The sequence below is a fragment of the Ambystoma mexicanum genome, chromosome 11 (genome assembly GCF_040938575.1).
Source record: "Ambystoma mexicanum isolate Mex_15411 chromosome 11, UKY_AmexF1_1, whole genome shotgun sequence".
NCBI classification, from domain to species: Eukaryota; Metazoa; Chordata; class Amphibia; order Caudata; family Ambystomatidae; genus Ambystoma; species Ambystoma mexicanum.
In genome coordinates this window covers 770,996,192-771,021,990 of record NC_090934.1, presented here as the reverse complement: position 1 = coordinate 771,021,990, position 25,799 = coordinate 770,996,192, and the positions used below count along the sequence as shown (strand labels likewise).

The 25,799-nt window shown below is 45.3% G+C and overlaps 1 protein-coding gene across 5 annotated transcripts in view; it reads right to left on the bottom strand.

Annotated features, from left to right (window-relative positions):
- DENND5A (DENN domain containing 5A) overlaps window positions 1–25,799 on the bottom strand; it is a 2,487,481-nt gene that overhangs the window by 1,435,850 nt on the left and 1,025,832 nt on the right. The window lies entirely within an intron of this gene.

Genomic DNA, 25,799 nt, shown 5'->3' with positions numbered 1-25,799 from the left:
CTGAGATAATAGCAGCCTACCGAGGAGGACTGGTATAAGATGCAGGATAGCTTATAGAAAGCACACCGATAGTTATCTTTGTTGGGAAGACAATGTAAAAATTGGAGTGTAAGCTTTGTGTTGTCAGATTACTTTAGGCTAAGAATGTGCTCTGCTGACCTGTTTATTGATTTCAATTTCTTAACTTTTTTTGGAACGTCCTGTGTAGTGGTAATGCAGTGTGCTAGTACGCCCAGAACTAATACTTCTTTACTAGACTGAGGTCTGTGATGAATAATGGGGATGGTTTCTTCAGGCGTAGGGGTCTGGGCAGCTTTGTGTTGAAACCAAATTTATTTAGTGCTGGAAAGAGAACCCAAAGTAGAAATATATTGTAAAGTTGTAGACGTTTACCACTTAAATTGGTTCTCGACTTTGGGTAAGGTCTATATAAAGGGCATGCATGGGGGAGATGGATCACTTATAAGGAGGAGGACGTGCATTTATTGAATCATTAATGTACAGGTTTCTCCCTCTTGCATCTGTCCCTTCATGCATATCATGATTACAAAATTGATGGCTTAGTTGCCCAGATCAGTATTTTGCATGGACAAATTCAAAGTGTCAGTATAGACCTTATCCGTCCACCTTTTTGTGCTGACACAAGCTGGAAGCCTAAAGAATAAAATTACATCTAAAATTCTGCAATTGATTATATTTAAATGACACCTAAAAACAGTGCTGATAAATTACCTAGTTGATGGAACAGAACATACAGAGACTGGAAGAATTTTAGGGGAAACCAGGCATGAGCCTGCATGAGCATCAGTTTTGGATGACCAGAACACAGCATGTTATGTCCATCAGGAACTCACTGCTCTAACCAATACTATGGTTTGGGGCTTCAGGGAGTTTGTGGTATACTCTGCTGTGGAAATGACCGAGTTACCTTTAAGATTGCCCTGATATTTTAGAACAAAGACTGGTTAAAGTTGTAACGAGTTATGAAAACATTTCAGGGGCAGAAAAGTGGCAGCTGTTTTTTTCCAACTGGTTTTATTTAATTGAGTTTTGCAGTACATCTTGTCAAATTGAAACATACAGATTTTCTAATTAGTATATGCATTTTTAGTTCTCCTAACATTACATGAATATATGCTTCAACAGTTAACCCCTTAAGTGCCAGGCTATTATTGAAGTCTATGCAAAGCATACTCGTCCTTGTCACTTAAGAGGTTAACTAGTTTTAAATCAAAAGAAACCTCTGGTAAATGACGTTAAGGCCCAGGATACTGTAATTTGTTAATGTTAAACACATATGCAGTGTTAACATTGCTCTTTACATCTCAACGCTCAGAACCTTTTAGGGCGCATGAGGCCCTGGGTATGCACCACTTAGCTACTAGAGTCAATTTGAAGAACAATCTGCGATTTGGGCCTGTACACTCATGGGTAGCATCACTATGAAAATTCAGTAGCCAAAAAGCAAGATCTGCTGTGATAGGGTACTCCAAAATTCCAGCAATATGGCATTCCCACCAGATTTCATAAAACATGCCCACTTCCCATAATTTATCCAGCCAAGAGGGAACCTATTTGAATAGAATCTATTCAGTAGGGCTAGCGTCCCATGTCACCTGAAGATAGGTTTGAACTGGGTATCGAACCTATGTATCAACAAGGTAATTCCGCATATATTTTTCATATTTCTAAGCAGTCCTCAGTTTCAATGGTCCTGACAAGATAATTTTGCCAGGATTTCATGTAATTACCAGATCTCAAACTTCTGTGGGTTATGAGAAAAGTATAGATACCAGAAATCATACCTTTCATGAGCTCCTCGAAGGGTGTAAGTTCTCTGGAACCCTCTGGCTTGACGATAAACTGCATCACCTACTGTTTTATTTGAAGGTATTGTAGTCTATCAGTTTCAGGGACCACAAATCCCCTTTTACATTTCTAGAAGCTTTTAATGTTGCTATCATGGTGTAGGTTGCTTAATTTACAACAAACACCTTCTTTTTATCTTTTAAATCTACACTCTACCAACCCTGGTATAAACGATGAGTTGACCAAAATTGTTGCGAATGGTAATGGGTATATTATTGCCTTTCTTTCTTGACACCCTAGCCCATAGTGTGAGTGTGGTTTTAGTGATAGGATTCACATACAAACATTTGGGATTGTGTTTTTTAGGTAGCTATTGCTGTGCCAATATGTACCTCTCTGCGGCTGCCTGTTCCACAAACAAGCAGGGCTTGTGACCACCCCTCTAAAACTCAAATCAGAGCAGCCTTAAAGTAACTTCTAATGTTTGGACAACCTATGACTCCGCCTCCAAACTACCACAGTCTGCAAAGTAAACTTTGTTAATTTGTGGTTTCTTGCCACTTCTTACAAAATTGACAAATTATTTATGTCATTTTATCAAATCAACACTGGGGACCAATATGGGAAGGACCCGAAAAAGATACAAAAATTGAGCTAAAATGTTCATTCTTTCCAATCAATCTATTGAGGCTTTAAAATTCGATAACCATCTTTAAGTCATGACTTTGGTAGACATAATGTACATCAGATATTCATACAGTATGCACCCATTTTACCTTTTCCACAACCAAAAGACATTCCATTCCAAGTAACGAAAGTCACATATGGGAAACATGGTCTCAACGTCATGTTCTTCCTTTAAACTTACCCTTGCCCCATCACCGTAAGTGGTGTGGGTGACAGTCAAGTGGCTATAATAACCATTGGTGATGTGTCAGTGGAAAGTTTGTTACCTCCTAGGATCAGTCATTTCCATTTGAGTCTGTTGTCCCTGTGCCTCTACGTGTCACATTTATTTTCAGGCCTCCTTCTTTCGTATTGTGGCATTGCAGAAAGGGATACCATTCCATTTGCAAGGGCTTTGGGGTGTCATGCAACATTGCAGAGAGATTATGTCAAAGATCTCTCTTGCTTTTCGAACCCATTCACGCTAGGTGGAAAGGTAGGGTAGCTTACAGTGCATAGCCAAACAGCCTCTAGCTGGAAGGAGCAGGTTATGCTCCATAGGTGGGAGAGTTTAATATTGCTATTCTTCCCACCCATGATGTGTATATTTACTTACATCTGTAAAGCTCCTTCTTTATTTCCTTGATAAGTCTACGATGGGTAGCGTGATATTATCCAGAGAACTTTTTAGGTATTTGTATACTTACGTATGTCGGTAAGATAGCTCAGCAGGTTGAGCGCTCGCTGCTGCGATCTGAGTGTGATCTGCATGTCACAGGTTCGAATCCCGGCAAGGCCAACCCAGCCTTATATCCTTCCAAGCTTGATAAGAGTCCAATTTCGGTTGGGTGATATTGTAAGTAAATATGTGCTCTGTAAAGCACTTTGGCTAAAGGCGCTATATAAATAACACATCATTATCATTATTTGATTGATTTCATTACCCCCTTAAAAAGGCCATCTTTGCTCAAACATTTCTTTGTCATCTTTCAGAAGTGTGAATTTGACGATCTCAGATTTAGGCATATTTACTTTAAAACCAGAGACCTGCGAAAAGGCTTCTAATTCTTGCATGACCTCTGGGATACTTCCTGGTTTTCTAACAGCTAGCAAGACATCATCCACAAATACGCACAATTTATGAGCTTCATTAGATTTAACATGAAGGGTAAATGATAATATTATTAAAACAAAAAGTAGAGGTGACAGGGGACACTCTTGTTTAGTTCCCCGGTGTAAACAAAATGTCTTGGAACGTTCTCTGTTGACTCCTACTCTAGCCTTTTGATAATATAATTGGATTTAACCATTTCAATAGATTGGTACCCAATCCCATATTTTCTTTTCCATTTACATTTTTATTAACATTTTCACCAATGTTCCATAACACTGTAACCCCTCTGCTGCCCCCGCCCCTGCCGAGAGTCTGAACATTTATGGTGGGTATGCCTTATAAGTTCCTTTAAATCTTAACCTTCTAGTGTCAAGTAACCTGGTTTATTCCACCAGGCCTAGCAGTCTCATGCTCCTGCTCCTCAGGCACCAGTTCCCCCTTGCCCCTTTTTGAAGAAACCCCACGATCCGGGACCAGTCCACCAGAAATCCTTGATGATCCCCTTGTAGAGAGTAGGTAGCCCATTCCAATACTGCAACGTTCCAGACTTTTCCCACCCATTCATATTCAGATGGAGGGTCCTTCGATTTCCATTTTTGCACCACCCCCAGCAGCCCTGCCTTCACCAAAATCACATATTTTATGATACACTCTGGTGGGCAACTCTTCCAGTTGTCCCCCAACCCCAATATGGACAGGCCCCTGTTGCCCCTTCCTTTCAGACCCAGTGCCTCCCCTAGTGCTTTCCATATTACCCTCCAGTAATCCTGGATATGAGGGAAGTCCCACCAAATATGATTCTAAGTCGCCATCCTTACACGTTGCCTCCAACTCAAATAAGACACTGAGGGGTAGAATCTATGTATTTTATCTTGAGTTAGGTGCCATTGTAACATACATTTTACCCATATTTCCTGAATTTGTCAGGGATCTTGGGAACTTGGGTCTGTTAGCCCACCATTGGTGGCAGTACCTGACTGGTTTGCATATGGCTGGACCCCTTTTGCAATGGCGCAGACAGGCTGAAAAACGGTGGTGTGGAAGGTTGCCCAGAGCATTGCCAGTGGTACAGTTTCATTCAAAACCTTCCACCCATCACTTTTGTAGTCAAAGTTTGTCTCACTATTTAAGAGAGGGTATGCCCAGACGTGGGTCCCTTGCTGACTGCGCCATAGGGAATCAAGCTGCACCTCACTGACGAGGCCCAACAAGGCCGAAACATGTCTGGGGTTGCTTGTGTTTCTGTGCAGAGGGGACCTGGCCTAGCAGTTCGGGCTGGGCTGCTACCATTGGTGGCAGTACCTGACTGATTTGCATATGGCTGGACCCCTTTTGCAATGGCGCAGACGGGCTGAAAAACGGTGTTGTGGAGGGTTGCCCAGAGCATTGCCAGTGGTACAGATTCATTCAAAACCTTCCACCCATCACTTTTGTAGTCAAAGCCCACAAATGCTTCCATTCTGTTGCCCCTTTCTCTTGTCTGTTACCCCCCCCTTCCCAGGATGCCATATATTTCCTTTGCCCTGGTTCCTCCACTTGTTTGATAAGTGAGTACATTGCCCCCACTAGATGTTTATCCCCAGAGTCGGACACTAGATATTTCTCAAAAGGAGTTAAGCTATGTGTTGCTGCCCCATTAATGGACGGCTGTATGACCCAGTGCCTTATTTGAAACCAGATTCTTCCACTCCAAAGTCCACCTTATATTGGGAGAAAGTATAAGTTACTCACCGTAGTGACTAATGTACTCCTAGTCCATATTCCGCTTTCACTCCATACTATATGGGCGTCCCTTGCTAGGGATAGGAGGCAGAACCTTTTTCACCAGAAAAAAATATCTTCCCCTTTAAGTTTTGATGGGCACGGCCCTGGGAGCATGCGCTCACTTGACGCCGCCCACCGGCGCCACTCCTCAGTCCCCTTTGAAGCACTGACAATATTACCATTGCCTAATGACACAAGTTTTATTAGGGGGGAGGATGGTGGGACGTATGGAGGAAAGGGGACTATGGACTAGGAGTACGTTAGTCACTACGGTGAGTAACTTATAATTACTCCTATGTCCCCGTCCCCTTTCCTCCATACTATATGGGCGATTACAACTGAATGTAGCCCCAGGGTGGAGAATTGACCCTCCTAGGAAATAAGTTCCTCAAAACTGCCTGACCAAATGCTGCATCTGACCTGGAGCTGACATCCAAGCAGTAGTGCTTGCAGAAGGCTGTAGGCGTAGCCCATGTAGCCGCCTTGCTGATGACCTGCAAAGGGACATGAACCGCCGTGGCCTTCGTGCTAATAGCGTGAGCATGCATATTAGCTGGCAGAGATTTATGCTGCCCCTCATATGCCTCTTTGATGGCCGTAACTATCCATCTTGCTATGGAGGCTTTGGAAGTCTGATAGCCAGGTTTTGATCCAACGAAGGTGACAAACAGAGCCTCAGTTTTGCAGAAGCTCTTAGTTCTGTTGAGATAGAATTTTAGGGCTCACCCAACATCTAGACAGTGCAGTACCCTCTGAGGCTCATCCTTAGGGTCAGTGAAAAAAGTTGGTAGGACTATCTCTTCATTAAGATGGAAAGACAAAACAACCTTAGGTAGAAATGCTGGGTGTGTTCTAAGCACCACCATGTCCTTGTGGAAAGTCGTATATGGCTCTGAAGCCACCAGAGCCTGGATTTCACTGACCCTGCGTGCAGAGGTAAGGCCCACCAGGAGGGCTGTGCTAATGGTGACCAGCCTGATGTCTGCGAACACCCTTGGCTCGAATGGTTTATGTGCTAGGGTGCCAAGGACCACATAGGGTCCCACAACGGATGTGGCTTCTTGATTGGCGGGTAGAGCCTACTCAGGCCTGCCAGGTGTCTTTTAACCACTGGGTTGGAGGAGGATAAGACCTCCTTCTCTGAGTTCTAGTAGGCTCTGATGGCGGCCAGATAGGTAAGAACCTTTTAACCGACGAACTCCGCGGCTGGTTTCATCCCTGGGCAGTGCAACGACTCCAAGTTTCCTCCTCGATGAGATCCTCTTCCCCTGGTCGAAACAACAAACTGCAACCACTGCCAGGAACAATTGCCACCGCTGGAGCTTCCTCTCTCTTTAAGGTACTGTGTTCTGCCTGGCCTCTATTTCCACAGATTGCTAAAGGTGACCCTTAAATCCTTGGCTTTCCAACTGGGTTGGCTCCAGACCTTCTACCTTTACTTCTTGAATCACCCAACTTCTTTTGAACATTCTGCAAAGACTTTTAGTGCATTTTAAACTGTGTGATCTTGGGCACATTTCGCTTTGCTCCATTTAGAGTGGGCCTGGCCTATGAACTTTGGCTCTACAGTCTATACTGCCTTTACTCCCTTGCATTGAACTTCTAAAAGTGTTGGGACCTGTTTTATTTTTATGCCCTGCCTTTTTGTCTCCCTTTAACTTAACTATTGGAGTGCCATCTAGGTTACGCGCGCACATCTGTTTTAACAAATAGTGTTGTTTTAACTCTGACTTGTCTAATAGTTATCAAGGGAGGTGTTTATACTTTACCTGACTGTGTTTTAACTTGCTTTTGATTTAGAGTGCTAGTGTATTGCCTAAAGTGTGTTTTAAATAAATAATTATATATTTTTGATACAAAGCTCTGGTCAGTGTTTGTTTGCTCTACTGTGTTTTTAGCCCTATTGTGTATACTCTATATACTGCCCTACTCTTCTGGAGAGAGGTCTGACTGCTCAGCCACAGCTACCAGGTACATCTGGGTAGTGCAGACTGCTACCAATTGGGTTTACTGCTCACTCCTGTAGTCTTAATCTTTTTGCAGTGTTCCCCAAGGGAACTGCACAGGATTCTGCCTAACACTCGGTCATCCAACCCATGAACCGTGTGTCAGTTGAGGCTTTCATCACTACTTTCTCTCCTCCTCCTGCACCTTTGGCTAACTCACACCCTGACACAGCCCCATCGGACCTTCATCTCTAACATTCTGGATGTCCTTGCTCCCGTCACGAGGATACTCTTGAAGCCCAAATCCAAGTGCAACTCTTGGAATGATTCCGACCAAGCCACGCTTCAACGCAAGTTTAGGGCAGCGGAGAGGATGTCGAGGGCATCGTGCGCACCCCCTGGCAAACTGGCCTGCCGCCTGGTCCAAAGGCAGAACAGACTCCCTGTCCTCTCTATGAAGAGAGCTTACATCCAACCCTGCATCTCTCTGGCATCTACCAACTTGGCCGAACTTTAAAAAATCTGCAAGGAGCTAACCAATCCTGCTGCAGTCTCTACCTCTCCTGTTCCCTACCAGGCCCTCTGCACTGCCTTGGCCTGTCATTTCACTACTAAAACTCAGGACATCCTGTCCACCCTCTCTCCCTCTACCTCTTCTTCCTCCTCCTCCTCCTCCTCCTCCTTTACCACTCCTGGCCTATCTGAGGCCGTCTCTCCTCCCCCTTTCTCCTCCTTTCCCCTGTTCACCCCTGATGATGTTTCTAGACAAGTTCGATCTATGAAAGTCTTGTCAAAGCAGGTTCTCCCCTGATCATCCAGAACCATCAAGGACTGCATAGACACCCTTGCTGCAGCCTTGGCCAATTCCTGCAATCACTCATTTGCCACTGGAACTTTCCACTCTCCCTTCAGCACTCTCTTGTGCACCCCCTTCTAAAGAAGCCCTCAGCCGTTCCTTCCTCTCCGGCTATCGCCCGATCATCATCACTCCTTTCCTGGGCAAACTCTTGGAAAAGCTGCCCATATCCCAGCTTAATCTGAATCAGTTGGTTGAGTCCATGACCACAGTCTGGCTTCAGAGCTGCCAGAAGCACAGAAAGTGCTCTCCTGACCACCTGTGAAAACTTGCTCTCCAATCTTGACTCTAATCTCCCTTCTGACTCATTCTCCTCAATCTATCCTCTGCTTTTGACACAGTCAACCATGCCATCCTGCTCAATCGTTTCCGTGACAACCTTGGCATTACTAAACAGGCCCTGGGCTGCTTGAACTCCTTTCTCACCGACCAACCCTCAGGTCCAACTGGGGTCTTTCCTCTCTTCTATATCTCTACTTGTGGTGCTTCCCAGGGGTCTAACCTCTCTCACTGGGTCTTCAACAACTACCTGGCACCTCTTGCCACCGCATCACTACATTTTGCCCCAATTTTCAATGTTGTGCGGATGACACTCAGCTCTCTTTCAGGCTTCCATCAGTCACATCTGATTCTTCTCTTATACCAGACTCTCTGGCCGTAGTTCAGGAATGGTGTGCTGCCAATGATTTCTTCCTTAATGTCAGCAAGACCGAGATTCTCCTCATTGGGACACCCGGTCCCTCCTTTCCTTTCCCCCTCTCTCTCTCTGGCTGCCCACTCTGGGCCCTTTCCCTGGCTCCTTCCTGTGAGGCTAGTAACCTTGCTGTCATTTTCGACTGCACCCTCTCCGTCTCTCCTCACATCTCTGGCGTCTCTAAGAAGTCAAACTATCAGCTGCACCTCCTCAGAGGTATTCTTCCCTTTCTCACTTTCCCCCAGAAACTCACGGTCTACAGAGCTCTGGTTCTCTCTAGGCTGGACTATTGCAACAGCCTCTTTCTAAATCTTCTTGCCCCGACTCTTCGACCTTTACAACTTATCCAGAACAGGACTGCGAGACTTGTCCTTGGCCTCAAGCCCAGGGATTGTATCTCTCCAGCTCTGAAATATCTTCACTGGCTCACCATGGCTGCAAGGATCAAGTTCAAGACCCACTGCATAATCTACAAGGCTTTCTGGGGCCTGGGACCACTCTAACTCCAACTTTCTCTTCCAAAACATCTTCCTTCTCAGCTCTCCGTTCATCCACCTCCAACTCTGTGAGGGTCAGACGCTTCTCCAAGAAGAGAGTTGGGGGCAGATCCCTCTCTTTGGCTGGGGCCTCCCTCTGGAACAGCTTCCCTGCCTCTCTCAAACTTCAGCAGAACCACCTCTGTTTCCGGAAGTAACTCAAAACCTTCCTTTTCGCTTCCGCTTTCTCTTCATCTCCCATGCTGATGCACCCGACTGCTCCTCGCAATGGTCACCTGGTCACACTCTGAACTCATGCCCAGGCTCCTGCATGTCCAGTTGCCGCTGCACTTCCCCCGGGCTCCCCAGCACTTAAGGGTCTGTATCTGCAACCATACAGTCCCTTTACTCTGCACTTATGAGCCACCCGCTAGCTGCACTTGTGAGTTAACAGCACTCCCCCTTCCCCTCACCCCTTGCACTTCTCCCCTTCCATCTTCCCCGCACTTGCACGATCTAAATGACACAATGCCTAGTAAGATTGTTATTTTGTCGTTGTTTCCCCCTCCTTGTCTTGTCGCGCAGAGAAACGCTTGTGTACAGGTGGGTTATAAATGCCATATCATATCAACATGGGACTGAACAGGCTCAGTCTCCAGAGAACTAGCAGTATTACAGGGATCGGTGAGAATGCATAGAGGAGAATGAAGTTTCACTTGACCTTCAGTGCATCCCCCAGAGCCATCTGCCAAGGAAATTCCCTGGTGCAGACTAACTCCCATTTCCTGTTGTGGGCTACATTTATCAGCCCAGCAGAACTCCCTTACATCACCAAACTGCATTTTCAGCAGTTAGCAGCAGAATGGCTGCCCTGGCTCCGTTGAGCACCATTGTCTTAAATCAAAACTGCGTTTTGCAGTCACCAAAATAATGGCTGCGCTGTCTTTACCACGCACATATGGGGCGAGATGGAACATGGAACACCCCGATAATGGCTGCAAGGGTTTTCCTCATGTGCACCAAAGAAAAGAATTCAAAGGCAACGCTACTATGCTGCCAGCTCAAAACTTCTTACTGAAAAAGAAAATGTATTTATTATAATGTGATAAAGTTTAAAAATATTTTTTTAAACTTTACACATTTGATAATGCATAAAACAGAAGAAAATACTTTGTCTTAACTAAGACAGATAAGTAGAATCAAAAAGAGACATAATACCTTCTGCTAATCATTGCCACTCATTTGTTTTCTTGCAATATTCCAGATGTTAAAAAGTGCAATATGGAGCTTCGGATTAAGTGTATTAATGCAATAGTACCAGAAATCATTAGATCTCATATGTTCGATGTTAGGTACGTAAATTCCAAGATATTTGGAATAACGAGTCATTATTGGGCACTGAGTTAACACATGTCTTTCAGTCTCAGGATTAGTTACTATACCACATAATCTACAGTTTCTTATGGGATCTCGACACACATTATCCCAAGGTCAATTTGCTAAGGTAGGTAAGCAATTAATACGCATTAGTAAAATAAAGTGTCTCAGCGCAGGGGAAGGGCAGAGATTAAGATACAGTTGACTCTTCTTAAAGGTGTAAAGAACATAAGTCACAAAACTATAACTACTTAATGAAGCCAGATGCGTGTAATTCTCCTGCCAATCCCAGAGCGAGATAGACTTCTGAAGATGGTAAAACATTGTTTGGTTGTCTTGGTCCCAGCTAGGGGACCAACCGCTTACCTCACTAAGGATTAACATATCTTGCTCCAGTTTAGATTGCTTATTACTCCTCATGGCCTCATTTACGCATTTCAGAAGAGGATTAGTAGGATTGTTCTTAATCTTAATGTACAACTCTGCTCTCTTACGCAGTACTAAAGATTTTAAGGATAGAAGTCCCAATTCAAGTCGCAATATTGCCATCGGTATACTTTGAGGAAGGCCTAGTATACGTCTCCAGAATTTCCCCTCCAATATCTGAAGCCATTCTAAATTCATGTTGTTCAATGCTTCAAGACCATATATAACCATAGGTATAAAGCACTAAACATAGAGTTGTCTTGCACCCCAAATAGAGTAACCACTTTGCTCCTGAGTAAATCTGCATATCAAGGCGGTAAATTGAGCTGCTTTAACCTTTCGTGTCTGGATGCAGAGTGTATGATTCCCCCTACTATCAAACTCTACTCCTAGATATTTATGTGTGTGTGTATTTAATTTCAAAAATACCTACATGCATAGCGGGGCGTGCTACTTTACTGGCTGTAAACAGTAGTACTTCAGTTTTGTTCTGATTAATGGTTAATTCATTGGCCTCTGCATACTGCCATAGTCTGACAGCTGACCTCTGGAGACCACTAAAAGTGTGATCAAATATCACAATATCATCGGCGTAAGCCAAGATCGTGCCCCTAGTCTTGCTGGCTTTCGGGGGCAATTCCATACACCCTGAAAATATTTGGGTATGTCTGAGACAAAAAGATTATACAACAGGGGAGCAGTAACACAGCCCTGTTTAACACTCCTACGCTGTATAACTGGAGGTGTTAGATTGCCCAGGGTATCAAGATGTAACTGTACCGTGGTGTTTGTATGAAGAAGCTCTAGGTAATAGATCAAAGAGGGGGGACAGGACCAACTTTTAAGCTTATGCCACAGCAATGCTCCATTAACTGTGTCGAAAGCGGCCTTAAAATCGACAGAGAGCATAAAGAGGTGGATTATTAGGGACCAGTGCTTGATTCCGAAGAGAATCCATAACTAGCAAGTTATGAGCCGTTGAGTAGCCCAGTCTAAAGCCCCATTTTGTCTACCCATGCTTGCAGATTTTTTAATAAAAAAGCGGCTAACAGTTTTCCAGTGCTGTCAAGCATTGATAGTAGACGGTAATTGGCCGGGTCCAGTCTGTTACCCGTTTTAAAGACTGATATCAAAATGGCCCTTTGCCATGTAATCGGAATTGTACCGTCTGCCATCACTTTTTCAAACAATATCTTCATTAAGTTTGCCCAGAATGAAGGATTGCTCTTTATGACTGCGTTGGACAGCCCATTAGGGCCTGGTGCTCGTGACGCTTTTAGATTCTTTATATTGCTTAATAGATCCTCAATGGTAACAGTAAAAGGGGAGTATACAGGAGAGATATGACCAGGCGACTCTACAAATCCAACAACACAATTGTTACGATTTTCAAGAAAAGAAACCCATTCCTGCCCACCTATTGGGTTCAACATAGGGGTACTCCCTTTACTCTTTGCTCCACCTAAAATAGCCCAAATATTACATGAGTTTCTAGAGCAGAGCACGGTCACTGTTTTACTCCAATTGCCCAGTTTAAGATTTTTTTAATAATATTTTAACCAGGTAGTGTATTTATTTTTCAGCTTTCTGATTTTGAGAGCAATAACGTTCCAGGAATAATTAGTAGTCCTAAGTTTCCGAATATCTCCCCTAAGTTTTCGTTTCGCATCGCAAACTATCTTATCAAATGGGGAATGGGAGGACTTATCCTTCACTGTTTGAGGGCGTCTACTCATATGTAACGCTCACCTGATTCCCGCAGAGGCGCCGGTCTTGACTGGGCGAATACCGTATCTTCAAAGGTGATGTGTAACACACGGTTGGCTCTTTGGGCTGGACCTCTGTGCACTGTATGTCTGACTCGAAGAGTAAGATGTCTGCAGATAGAAAATATGGGATTAATGAACTGGGGTTATTGGGTGTCTCTCTCTTCTTCCCCTTCTCTTCTCCTGTAGAACCCCAAAGGTTAACGCTCTCACCTCAGGTAAGTGAACGCCGAGCTCTCCATCTGCGTCGGGGAAGGGTGCCGTAACCAGTTTCTTCACTGGATAAGGATGCAGGCCTCTTGACCTCAGAGGACTGCTGTCCGTCGTTTACTGCACGAACGGTAAGTTCGGAGTATTTCAAATGTCTTTAAAAGTCTTTTATAATGATGTCTCTTGTTTTGCAGGGTTCCGGCGATGGCGGATGACGGGCTGAAGTGAGTTGAGGATGGAACCCGTGTGAGGAATAGAAGCGCCTGGAAGCACGTAAGTAAGCGCTTGTTGCCTGCTTCACGATGCGCACTAACTGTCCTTTTATCTTGCAGGTACAAGTTCGGAGCTGCTGAAGGGTGCCGGAATACCCACTGGGTTCGGCGTGGGAAGGAGTACTGGCACGTGAGTAATAAAGTTACCCAATGTCTTTAAACGCACCTTCTTTTGTCTTTCAGATGCGGGATGCAGCGCCGAAGGCCTCCGGAGCGTGCAAAGAGTTGGTAAGCTTTTGTCTTTCAGATGCCGGAATGCAGCGCGAGGCGTTGGTGACAGCCGATGGACCAGGTAAGAGAAGCGCCGTCACTGAAGACCGTAATGCTAACCTGTTCTTTCTTGTCTTTATAGGTGTTGCTGAAGACTGGATTCAGGATGGTAAGCCTTTTTCCCTTAGGCCCAGGATCAGATGCAGAAGACACGATGAGCGTTCTGCTGCAGAGGATGCAGAGTAACGGAAAGCAAGATTCATCCATCGGGTGTGGTTTAAATAGCCTCCTGTAGTGCTTAGGTGTCTCTCCTTCCACAGCCTCGCCTAGGTAAGAAAAGAGTTCCTGCTTTCCAGAAGAGTTCCAGTGTTCTGAACCTAGGGAGTGGCTCCTGCCCCACCCAACAGGAAAAGTAGTCCCAAACAGAAGAGGATTAGAGGCTCAACTGGCAGGTAAGTAAGCAACATGGTCTGCTGCAGGTAAGTCCACCCAAGCATTATGAGCCCGGCGCTTCCAGCGCTGGGACGGGGTATATTTATGAGCCTGGTGCCACTGGCGCCAGGACAGGGTCCAAAAGGTCCCAATTGGGACTGGTTGGCACTCGGAACCTGGGTTATGGGTCTGCTTCCAAGGGAGTTGGGTAAGTCCTGACCTTTTGGAAGCAGAGATCATGACAGCACCCCCCCTCAAGGCCCCTCCCAAACCGGGGGTTTGGGTTTGTCAGGAAATGTTCGATGGAATCTTTTGATTAGACGAGGAGCGTGGACATATTCTGCAGGTTCCCAGGATCTTTCTTGGGGGCCGTAGCCTTTCCAGTCAATTAGGTAAAATAGTTTAGATTTGGAGATCTTGGAGTCCAGGATGCTTTTGACTTCAAACTCGAGTTCTCCATCAACTAGGATAGGTTTTGGAGATTTAGTTAGTCGGGTTTGAGGTTGCACGGGTTTTAATAGAGAGACGTGGAAGACCGGATGTATCTTCATGTGAGGGGGCAAGTCCAACTTGACCGCTACTGGGTTTACTATGGTAGTGATGGAATAGGCACCAAGGTATCTTGGGTTGAATGTGCGTGGTCCTTCTAGAGGTAGATATTTGGTGGATAACCAGACTTGATCTCCTACTTGATATTGGGGGCTTCCTTCCGATGTTGATCTGCTCCTTTCTTGTATTGTTCCTTAGTCCTTTGAAGGTGAGAAACGGCTTCCTTAAAGGCTTGGGTGATTGTAGAATGCAGGTAGTCTACTGCTGGTGTTCCAAGATCTTGGAGTGGATCCAACTCCGAGGTTCGAGGGTGACTGCCGTATAGAAGAAAAAACGGGGTTTTCCCAGTTCCCGAGTGGACAGAGTTATTGTAGGCATATTCGGCTATCCAAAGGATATCTTTCCAAGTTTTTTCAGTTTGTTGCAGCATGCAGCGTAAATACTGTTCCAGAGTTTGATTGGTCCTCTCGGTTTGTCCGTCGGTTTGAGGGTGGTGACTGGTCGATAGTCTCACATCAATTTGAGCCGACCGACAGCAACTTCGCCAAAAATGAGAAATGAATTGACTACCTCGATCTGAAATTAGAACTGAAGGAAAACCGTGCAGTCGGACGATGTTTTCGAGAAATTCTCGGGCCAGAGTTGTTGCTGTTGGCAAGCCTTTGAGTGGAATGAAATGCACTATCTTGGAGAATAAGTCCACGATTACTAGGATCGTATTGTATCCGGAGCATGGAGGTAGATCGGTGATGAAGTCCATAGAAAGCGTATGCCAAGGGCGAGGTGGGATGTCAATAGGGCGTAAGAGGCCGGCTGGTTTTTCCTTTTGACTCTTGTTTTGGGCGCATACTCCACAGGACATTATAATGTCTCTGATATCTTTTTTCCAAGACGGCCACCAGAAGTAGCGCTTGATCTTTTCTGAGGTTTTGGCCATACCGGGATGTCGTTCCATTAAGGAATTGTGATAACAAGAGATTACCTTTTTCTGTAAATCTGTGCTGGGCAGGTATAATCGTTCTTGGAAATACAATAAGTTGTCCTTCACTGCAAAGTCCTTTCCCTGCAGATGCCAATTCTGTATGTTTGCTGGAGTTACAAGTTGCCTGGCTTTATCCTTAACTTCCTCTATGGATTGTGTGGCGATTACACCCAGAATTCTTTGTTCGGGAATGATAGGTACAGGTTTAGGGTTGATCAAGTGTTCTTCCACTCCCATCCGGGAAAGGGCATCAGCTTTACCGTTTTTTGTACCAGGTCGATAGGTAATTATGAAGTCAAACTCGGCAAAGAATAGTGCCCAACGGAGTTGTCTAGAGGATTGGGCTTTTGCGGTTTTCAAATATTGCAGGTTTCGGTGATCTGTAATCACAGTCACGGTGTGTCGGGCCCACAGAAGATAATGCCGCCAAGCCTTAAAGGCAGACTTGATAGCCAGAAGTTCCTTATCAGTAATAGTGTAATTGATTTCAGGAGGCGAGAATTTGCGGGACCAAAATGCCACGGGATGCAACTGATTGGTTACTGGGTCCTTTTGTGATAGAACTGCCCCCATGGCAAGGCTCGAAGCATCAGTTTGAACGATGTAGGGGAGTTCGGGGCGAGGATGTTTTAAAATTGGTGCAGAGATAAATTTAGTCTTCAAATTCTGGAAAGCTTGCTCCGCCTCGGTAGACCATTCAAAACGTTTGTTTTTCTTTAACAAGGCGGTGATGGGCTGGACTATTCGAGAGAATTCGGGGATAAACCTGCGGTAAAAGTTAGCGAAGCCTAACATGCTTTGAACACCTTTTACGGAGGATGTTGATGGCCATTTGAGAATTGCATCGACCTTCTTTGAATCCATACGCACTCCGCTAGGTGATAATATGAATCCCAAGAACTCAACTTCAGTCACGATGAAAACACATTTTTCCAACTTGGCGAAAAGTTTGTGTTGAGGCAATCTCTCGAGGACCATTTTCTCTTGTTTCCGATGTTCAGATTCCGATGAAGAATAAACGAGGATGTCGTCAATGTAAACAACAACACACACATCTATGAGCTCTCTGAGGACATCGTTCATAAAATATTGAAAGGCGGCCGGGGCATTGCAAAGTCCGAAGGGCATGACCTGATATTCAAATAGCCCATACTTGGTGCGGAAGGCAGTCTTCCATTCATCGCCCTCTTTTACTCGTACCAAGTGGTAGGCTCCTCTAAGATCCAGCTTTGTATATATGCATGCTTTTCTGACTTGGTCCAGGAGTTCAGGGATCAAAGGTAACGGATATCTATTCTTAACGGTGATCTGGTTCAGGGCACGATAATCTATACAAGTTCTAAGGTCCCCTTCTTTTTTTGGAACGAAGAACAAAGCTGAAGAAGCTGGGGACTTGGAAGGACGAATAAACCCATTTGCTAGGTATTGATCCAGGTATTGTCGGAGGTGAAGGTTCTCAGGCTCGGTGAGGGCATAAATTCTACTACAAGGAGGAGTAGATCCAGGTATCAGGTCTATCTGGCAGTCATAAGACCTATGAGGAGGTAGAGTGTTAGCCTGATCCTTCCGGAAAACATCTTGGAATTCTAGGTATTCGGGAGGTAACTGGGGAGTCTCCGAAGATATTGCTGCCAGTGCAACACCAGGTGGAGGGTGACAAGTAGAGACACATTCTGGAAACTGAACCGTTCTTGCTCGCCAATCGATCTGAGGATTGTGTTTCTCTAACCAAGGTATTCCTAGAATAATCTGGAACTGAGGGGCCTTGATCACATCGAACACGATCTTCTCATGGTGTCCATCTTGACTTACTAGCGTCACTTCTTGAGTGGTATGCGTTACTGGTCCGGAGGCTATCTCCGTACCATCCACCGTAGTAATGACGTCCTTTACAGCCTTGGGACAAAGAGTTAGATTCATCCTCAAAACCATTTCATGATCCACATAATTGCCGATGGCACCGCTGTCGACGTACGCTTCAATCGCATGTAATCGATCCGGATGATCAGGGTTAATGAGGACCATAGGTATCACGAAATGTGAGGTCACGGAACTGGTTTTAACGCTCGGCAAGAGGACCTCTATTCTTGTCGGGCGAGGTTGTTTCCCTGCTCAGAGTTTGTGACCTTGGTAACTGCAGCTCCTACTGCCTTCTTGGCTGGTTTCACCGGACAGTCTCGAAGAAAGTGCCCTGAGTTCCCGCAATAGAGGCATAATTGCAACTGTTTTCTCCTTTCCCGCTCCTTTTGTGTTAGTGGTCCTTTCAGGCCCCCTATTTGCCGGGTTCCCTGGAGTCTACTCCTTTGGAAGGAGTTGGTGGTTTGGAAAATACTCGAGCATCAAACTTGGAACGATCGGCCTTCCTGTTCTGCAGTCTGTGATCTATTTGAACGACTAAGTCTATATAGTCCAAACAGTCTTGCGGGGGATTCACTACTTGGGCTAACACATCTTTGAGCTCTCCACATAGACCTCTATAAAACAGCGTAGTCCTTTTGTCCTCAGGCCATTGAGTTTCCACTATCAGTCTGTTGAAAGACGCAATATAAGCCAAAAGTTCTTGATTACCCTGTCGCAACGAAAGAAGCTCATTGTCCAAGGCCTGCCCCTGTGAATGTCTTGCGAACAGTTTTTCCATACTGAGCTGAAAAGCTTGAAAATCATGGAGAACTGGATCATCTTGATTAACTAGAGGGATCGACCAGTCTGCCGCATTGCCACTAAGGTACGAAAGCACGAAAGCTACTTTAGCTTGATCAGTTGGAAAGGCTGCTGGCCGGCATAAGAAATGCAACCGGCACTGATTAATAAATACTGCAAACCTCTTTTGGTCACCAGAAAATCGTTCGGGCGGAGCCAGAGGTACATTCCCAGGTAGGTTGATTTGCACTGGATTCATAGAGGATGTTGAAGGAAGATTTGCCCCTGATGCGGGTAATGGGGTCTGTCCGGCTTGTGACTGTAGCAATTGTCTAGCGAGATCGTCTGTTCGCTCCTTGGAAATAATCAGTTCCCTTCTTAGAGCGTTCGTTTCCTGACGGGCTGCATGCACTTCTGCTCTTAGTTCCCCAAGTAACTGGGCTAGCTGGTCGGTATCCGAGGTTTCCATAGCGCCTGGGCGGGAGTTTTGCGGTAGGCTTTGCGTTCTGTAACGCTCACCTGATTCCCGCAGAGGTACCGGTCTTGACCGGGCGAATACTGTATCTTCAAAGGTGATGTGTAACACACGGTTGGCTCTTTGGGCTGGACCTCTGTGCACTGTATGTCTGACTCGAAGAGTAAGATGTCTGCAGATAGAAAATATGGGATTAATGAACCGGGGTTATTGGGTGTCTCTCTTCTTCCCCTTCTCTTCTCCTGTAGAACCCCAAAGGTTAACGCACTCACCTCAGGTAAGTGAACGCCGAGCTCTCCATCTGCCTCGGGGTAGGGTGCCGTAACCAGTTTCTTCACTGGATAAGGGTGCAGGCCTCTTGACCTCAGAGGACTGCTGTCCGTCGTTTACTGCACGAACGGTAAGTTCCGAGTATTTCAAATGTCTTTAAAAGTCTTTTATAATGATGTCTCTTGTTTTGCAGGGTTCCGGCGATGGCGGATGACGGGCTGAAGTGAGTTGAGGATGGAACCCGTGTGAGGAATAGAAGCGCCTGGAAGCACGTAAGTAAGCGCTTGTTGCCTGCTTCACGATGCGCACTAACTGTCCTTTTATCTTGCAGGTACAAGTTCGGAGCTGCTGAAGGGTGCCGGAATACCCACTGGGTTCGGCGTGGGAAGGAGTACTGGTACGTGAGTAATAAAGTTACCCAATGTCTTTAAACGCACGTTCTTTTGTCTTTCAGATGCGGGATGCAGCGCCGAAGGCCTCCGGAGCGTGCGAAGAGTTGGTAAACTTTTGTCTTTCAGATGCCGGAATGCAGTGCGAAGACCTCCGGAGCACGCGAAGAGTAGGTAAGTCTTTGTCTTTCAGATGCCGGAATGCAGCGCGAGGCGTTGGTGACAGCCGATGGACCAGGTAAGAGAAGCGCTGTCACTGAAGACCGTAATGCTAACCTGTTCTTTCTTGTCTTTATAGGTGTTGCTGAAGACTGGATTCAGGATGGTAAGCCTTTTTCCCTTAGGCCCAGGATCAGATGCAGAAGACACGATGAGCGTTCTGCTGCAGAGGATGCAGAATAACGCAAAGCAAGATTCAACCATCGGGTGTGGTTTAAATAGCCTCCTGTAGTGCTTAGGTGTCTCCTTCCACAGCCTCGCCTAGGTAAGAAAAGCGTTCCTGCTTTCCAGAAGAGTTCCAGTGTTCTGAACCTAGGGAGTGGCTCCTGCCCCACCCAACAGGAAAAGTAGTCCCAAACAGAAGAGGATTAGAGGCTCAACTGGCAGGTAAGTAAGCAGCATGGTCTGCTGCAGGTAAGTCCACCCAAGCATTATGAGCCCGGCGCTTCCAGCGCTGGGACGGGGCATATTTATGAGCCTGGTGCCACTGGCGCCAGGACAGGGTCCAAAAGGTCCCAATTGGGACTGGTTGGCACTCCGAACCTGGGTTATGGGTCTGCTTCCAAGGGAGTTGGGTAAGTCCTGACCTTTTGGAAGCAGAGATCATGACATAGCATGCTGGCCCGAAAAACTAACTATCCAATTTTCGATTTCTTCGGCCGACATGGAACCTAATTCTGATTCAATATCTATGTTCCATTGGCCCGTTACCCTACGAGCCTTAAGTATATTATCAGACCAGATAATCCAACTAGCAGGATAGTTTACAGTTAAATCACCAGTGTAGGTATTCCCAGAGATAGAAGGTGAAGCATCAAAAGTTAAAATCAGTGGATTGTGGTCACTCCATGGACTCTGAGTGACTGCCATGTCATTGATCACAGAAGTAACTTCCGCACTGGTAAAAATGTAGTCAATTGTACTCTGATGCGGTCCCTGATGCCAGGTGCTCTTTCCAGGTCTGTCACTATGGGTTCGACCATTCATAATTTCCAGGTCCCAACATTTGAAAAATAATCGCCAATATTCACCCTCAGCGTCCTCTTTAACGGTCTCCATTCTGCTGCATCGGTATAGGCGATTGTTGTTGGTCGTTCCCCCATCGCCAGTGATATAACAGTTAAAATCACCAGCACATATAACAAAGTTAGAGCCGGTGGTTCTTCTCCATTTACTAATTAAATCGTGCAGTGCCTCTTGAATCAAATCTCGATGTTTAGCACCAGGGGGGTTGCAAATAATAATAAGTACTTTTACCAATGTAGTGTCCATCCCTACTACCACTTCAATTGCACAGATATAATCCTCATAGTTGGTACTTATTCTTATACTGGGAATGATATTCTTCACTCCAATCATTAATCCGCCATAGGGGCGCCCCCTAGGACCTTTTTTAGCTAAACAGTGATAGATAGTATAGCCATCGATAAACATAGGTGTCACAAGCCAAGTCTCCTGGAATAGAAAAAAATCTTGTGCATCAATTAGCGAAAGAGAGCCATGGGTGGTAAGAAGATGGGTAAATCCACGAGTGTTCCAAGACAGAACAGAGCAAGTTAATTGCTTCTGAAGAACCATTGGAAGTGAATCTGCCAGCCATTTCAAAGTATTCTGGATATCACTTAATTGTACCTTTTTGCCCATAGGAAGCTTTGGTATTGTAGTCTAATTAGACTTCCTAGAGTTATCTGCACTTGGAATCAGTGGATCCTCATCTTCTTTATTTACATCAACCCCTAGGCCCACTTGTGATAAACTAAATTTATGAGCGCAAATCAATTCAATGGTATCCTGTACTTCACAATGTAATGCAATAACATTGGGATTAGGCACTCTGAGAGGTTGCACAAAGGAAAAGTCTTCAGAATGTATAACTCGCAGTTGTGGAATTAAGTGTAATTTAGCCAATACTTGCGATCTGGTCAGCCATTTATCTGCAGTCTTTTGATTTAAGTTTTTAATAATGCATATTTTTGGTTCAGTTTTGTTTCGAAACTGGTGGAGACTTCAATAAATGTTGTTCTTTCCTTTGGGGGTAGAATAAGCATTTACTTCTTCTGAATAAGTAGAGGATCCAGGATCTTGATCGTTACTACTAGCATACAAAAGATCATTAGATTTATCAGGTAAAATCCAACTAGTTAGTGTACCTGCTTGCATGTTCCCACGCTTCTTTGATCTACGTGCTCTTTTTCGTGCTTTTCTAGATTTCATTGGCCCGGGTGCAGTAGCTGGGAGTGGGGAGGCTATGATCACAGGAGCTTTTTGGTTCTCTAACCGTTTGATCAGTCTTCGTTGCTTCCTGGACACTGGAACCTCCTTTTTCTCCACAGGTTCAACTTCTTGGCTGGTAGGAAGAACTTCAGTTATAGAATTTTCTTCAGAAACTGCTAGTTCCGGGTGAGGAGTGTCTTGTAGAATTCTTGGGTCCGGGAGACCAAGGTGCAAGACTGTGTTAACATGAATTCTACCGCAAAGTTTAAGAAGAATTTTTAAGGCAAATTGCATAGTAGGCATCAAAGCTTGGAGTTCAGCAATTGAAGCTTTACTTTTGAGTAGCTTTTCCTCTGATTTCTTCTGCCGCTACTGACCCCTCTAGATCAATATACAGGTTGGGTGAAGCCGATAATCTGTCCCTTCCTGAAACAGATGGTTGAGTATCAGAGGGAGGTAACGATAAGTCTCCAGCTTGAGAGGGAGTTATACCTCCATTTGTTATCCGATCTTGGGGGGGTAGTGAGTGATGCTGTAGATGTCTCAGCAGGACATAATACCTGAACTTCGACTAGCTGACCAGCATTATTGTCTGCACCACCACCTCCTGGATGAGGGGTCATTGATTTTTGGATAGACGGGCACAGATTCAGCAGCAAGTTATTATCGATATCCTCATAGTTAGAGAACTCCATTAACTGAGTCCCATTAAAATTGCTTGGCTCTCCTAGCGGTTCTATAGCAGGTGTGTTTATTTTAGGTGGAATTTTTTTGAACTGTGCAGGTATGGTTCCATTGACAAATTGCTCAAAGAAAATGTCTAGCATTTAAAATGACTGAGCACTGATGCTCTTTTCATATTTTCAACGTTACCGAGTTTGGTTCTAGTAAGACACAATCATGTACACCCATATTCAGGGTGCACACCAGCAAATGGGGGCATTCCTCACTGAATGGCATGTTGTGTCAGACAAAATCTGTGAAAGAGCAGAGAACTTCACTCCAAGCTGTACGGAAAACGCTTTACTTTTTGCACCAAAATAACCCAGACAAAACCTTCACAAGAAGCCCTCTCTCTCTTTGCTTATGTCAGTTTCATTGAACCCTTGCCTTGGACAGATTCCTGTTCAGAATCTAGATTCAAGAAAAACCGCTTTTGAAAGTGACATCCCAGCAGAATTAACCTGTGTGTAAAATGGTGCTTTTGCCAAACAAGTAAATGCCTTTTAAAAAAGTGAAATGTTAAACTAAGGCTTTGTGCTTGCATAGAAATGTGATGGGGGTTTGCTTTAAACATATACCTGATATTTATTTCTAAAAGACTTGCTTTTTGGTTAAGGGAAAGAAAAATAAATAAATAAAACTACAGCTCCAGGTTTGACAGCCCTCGCTTCACAGTGCCCTGCCTTTCCTGGGAACAGAATCATCTGGCCCCAAGTGGACCATCCTCCTGGAAACTGTGAATGGCTAAGGGGGAGAATGTAACACCCTCGTCAGACGAAGCAGCATTTTGCAGCCAAAAGACAATGGACTTCCAGGACACACAGGTGAGAAGTCCTGGTGACACCTCCCTTCAACTCAAACCGAAGGGTTTCAAAGGCAAATCCATGGCAACACTGGACTAAGGCTGACTACAGCCTGACTTTGGCTGTGGGTTGGAAGGAATGCCCATATTTGGAAGACAAAGCCAGGCCACATGGGTCAAAAGACTTTTCTTATTTAATAAACTTTAAGACTTTTCTCTGCAACCTGGAAACACAGTAATGCGAAAATATAACAGTTCGAATATAATTTTTGCAGCATTAAAATAAGACATAGCTTTTCCTAGCAGGTTGGAGATGCAAATGCCAGAAAAATGTCGTTCATGGGAAAAGTATAAAAGGGGCAGCTTTGAAAATTAATGAAAACATGCCCTGTGATAATCTGTATACCTATATACAATTGTAGAATTTTAGGTGAAACGATTCCCACCCAGAATTGCAAAGATTTATTAGAAGGACTAAGCTGTCACGACCCACATCCAGAAACCCCCCTGGCAAGCCCATCGGCCAGGAAGGGTCTTGGCTCGGGTCTCCAACAAACTTAGGCATCCTTTGCCTAGGCCCTCTTGGGGCCAGTCCTGGCACCTTTGGTGCCAGGCTCATACTTAATAAAGACTTGTGTTTAGGGAACTACTTTATTTCAAGTGCCAGCCAACATGGAGGCATCCACATAGCTTAGCTTCTTGGAAGCAAGCTATGCGGTATAGTGTTTTGGTTGTGGTAGCCTAGGAACTACTTTACCTGGACTACTTTCTTGAAGCTATTTAAACAACACCCGACTTGGATAACATGCTTCGCGTTACTTTGCAATCCTGCAACGTGACGCTCATCGTGTTCAGCTGTACCCGCAAATCTCGGAAGAACAGCATCTGTAAAGAGACAAAAGGACACCGCTAGCAGCAGCAGCTTACCTGTAATTTTCACCGTTAACTATCCACAGCTCCTGCGAACAGCATCCTAGGATCAGCGCGTCTCCCGGACCGACGGATCTGCAAAAAAGGAAGAAACAAGACATTTGACACTTTTACAACATAACGAACTGTGCCGAAAAGCTTACCTCGCAAGTCGCCCCTCGACCAGCATCACCTCAGGATTTCATACACCAGGTGTGCTCCGCGATCTATGGGAAAGAAAAGACAACAGGTTAGCAAAGGCAAGGCATCATAGCGCTGCGCATAGCGCCTACTTATCGCATCATAGTGCTCTTTATACGCCATCATTTACCGGCGTGACCCAATTCAGCCACTGCATCACATTGGACTTCCGCGCACCTAAGGAAGAGAAAGACATTTATTAAACCAAGACAGGCATGCAAGAATAAAAACAATATACAACAGCAATAAGACCTACCTGAAAGACTCAAAGCGGGCCGGCATCAGTGAAGTAACTAGATCGCATTCGCCCACAAAGGACAACGCGCCCCTGCCAAGAAGGCAGGACGGAGAGCACACCTTAATTAACAACAAGGTGAGGAGAGGTCCAGAGGGGCTGCGGGCATACGGGGTGGAGGGGGGCTGCTTACCCCAGTTGCCCGTCTTGAACATTGCCCACCTGTATTCCAGGCAGAACTTCCCCGCTGGTCACACCTGGGAACCGCAGAGAAGGATACCAGAGTCCCTAAGGCTGGGGGCGTCCCCGTGGATACCAGGTGAGCGTAACATAAACAACATTGTACAAACTTGTGAGTTGGAATGCCATGTTCTGTGTCAAATATGGAATCTGCCTATGTAATTTTCAAAAGCGTAACAATTGTAAAAAGGTGCTTTTTTGTGTCATAACTGATTTTGGCAAAAGTAACTGTGGGATGGCTCTGTACCTCAAACACCCCCCCATAAAACTGAGTCCCCTCCTTCAGTCCAATCTGCTTCCAGGGAGGAGGGGTCATTACCGATTGGCCTATCCGATCATTAGAGGTAGGTCTATCTTAGTTGTGCCCCATAGTAAAATCTTGTGATGTCGTGCTCCTTATATAAAGGGGAGGAATGGGGAGCTCTGGACACACGCAATCTTCTGACTTTTCCACCCCCTGCGCAACCAGAGATTCCAGATTCCACTGCCAGGACAGGGGTAGCTGATCCAGACCCTCCTATCAAGCAGAACCACCCTGCAGAACTCAAGCCCTACAAATATCCCCATAATCCAGGAAGAAAGGGGGAAAAGGTGGCTGAATCCTCATTGGGATTCTCCAGCGCTACCTGCTCTGTCCCGCTATCTGCTTTATCCAGCTGATGCACCTCGCTATCCACTGAGACCAGAACCCGGTTGCCAGCTGTCCCCTTCTAGGAGAGTCCGCCGCTTTGTACCATGACCAGATCCTTGTCCCGCTGTCCAGAAACCTGCATGGCTGTCCAAAATACCCAATGCAAATGATTATTGTAAGTAGAACCCCTTGCCCATAGCAAAACGTAGCATATCCCATTTTGATAGCTTGCCATTTGTTCCACCCTATAAGTAATACCATAGGTATCCTAGTAACTTGTTAAAAGGTTAGAATCCTCTGTG